General features: G+C 42.5%; 1 non-coding gene across 1 annotated transcript; it reads right to left on the reverse strand.

Moving 5' to 3' along the window:
• Window positions 1–490: 490 nt before the first annotated feature.
• LOC112854910 (U1 spliceosomal RNA) lies at window positions 491–657 on the reverse strand. Its single transcript, XR_003222990.1, has one exon. It is a non-coding gene; the product is annotated as a U1 spliceosomal RNA (small nuclear RNA).
• Window positions 658–1288: the final 631 nt, after the last annotated feature.

The following is a 1288-nucleotide window of genomic DNA, read 5'->3' on the forward strand; positions in this document are numbered from 1 at the left end:
AGGGAACAGACTGTGCAAAGCCTTACTCATTTGTAAGTTTGAAAATTCACTTAGGAGGGTTTTCTTTGAGATTTTTGACCAGCCAAAACAACCCCCATCTATGATGTGCTTTCTTCATTTTTTTTGAAGTTTTATTTATTTATTTTGAGATGGGGGAGGGAGAAAGCACCCATGAACAGGGAAGGGGCAGAGAGAGAGGAAGAGAGAGAATCCCAAGCAGGCTTTGTGCTGTGGAGCCCCATGCAGGGCTTGAACCTGTGATTATGGCCTGAGCCAAAATCAAGAATCAGACACTGAACCAACTGAGCCACTTAGGCATCCCATGTGATGTGTTTTTATAAAATCTTGTGTTTGATTTTGTTTTTGTTTTTCATCTTCTGAAACAAATTTGTTTCCTTCAAAAATGAGCCAAAAAGGGCTCACGCTTAAAAAGAAAACCCACACCAAAGCAGGAAATGAAGCTCTCTTTCTCTGGCCAGAACAAAACATGAGAAAGCAGGAACTCATTCCCACCTCCACCCCACCTCCAAATTATACAGTCGAGTTTCCCACATTTGGGGAAATCACAGGGCTCAGCACATTGGGAGTGCAGTGTATAAGACTTGCCCTGGGAAAACCACCTTTGTGATCATGGCATCTCCCCTGTCAGGTGAGTATATCCTGTGTGTGTGTGTGTGTGTGTGTGTGTGTGTGTGTGTGTGTGTATGTGTGTGTGTGTGCGCGTGCGCTCACGTGTGCTTTTTTTGGTAAATAGCACTTCTAACAATTCTAAATATAATCAGCTCTTTAAAGATTATTGATGTGCCTCTTTCTAATTAAACTGTTAGCATCATGTATACAATCTTTGTATCTCTCTTGTTCATATCTCCATTCTGGTGCCTAGTTGAGAGCCAGACGCATGGTAGAATCTTGGGGACTATTAATTAAATTACTTGTATCCAGTGTCTAACCGAGATGTATAGGCTGATGCCCGATCACTTGAGATTATTGTCTGGTAAAAGATGCCCTTTAATGTAGGCAAATCCTGGTTAGGTGTTAGAACAAGACTGGTTTCAGGTTTCTTTCACTTCTTGCTCTCCTGGACCTTCTGATCTCACCTGTTTGGGTGTGGAAACCTTTTCTTCTCATTTTGTAGTGTCCTGTGCCCCAGTTCCCTGGATTACCACTCTTGAGCACAGGGCACATACATGTCTTTCTTCCCAGTCTTTGCTTCTAGCTTCCTTCCTTCCCCCTGCCATTTGTGCAGGTACTGAACCTCCTCATTTATTCAGTTGATAGTATCTTTACA

The sequence above is a fragment of the Puma concolor genome, chromosome D2, assembly GCF_028749965.1.
Source record: "Puma concolor isolate L17-30 chromosome D2, mPumCon1.1.hap2, whole genome shotgun sequence".
Lineage (NCBI taxonomy): Eukaryota > Metazoa > Chordata > Mammalia > Carnivora > Felidae > Puma > Puma concolor.